A 241-nucleotide genomic window follows, 5' to 3' on the forward strand; every position below is an offset into this window, starting at 1 on the left:
ATCGAGCTGACGGAGCAACAAGAAGAGTGAGTCTGACTGATGACGTAATGCCAAGATCTCTCCATATGCCATAAGGATTGATGGAGAATAGATCCCTTGGGCGAACTGTCTACAACTCACTCTACAAACTGAAACACACGCTTGAAGGATCTGCTCACAATGAATGAGATCACCTCGATGGAGATACCAACGACTAGAATTCAACTGAATTGGTTCATTCCTAGGTGATTCCTTAATGATT

The sequence above is a fragment of the Blastocystis sp. subtype 4 genome, assembly GCF_000743755.1.
Source record: "Blastocystis sp. subtype 4 strain WR1 chromosome Unknown seqid_0987, whole genome shotgun sequence".
Taxonomy (NCBI): Eukaryota; class Bigyra; order Opalinata; family Blastocystidae; genus Blastocystis; species Blastocystis sp. subtype 4.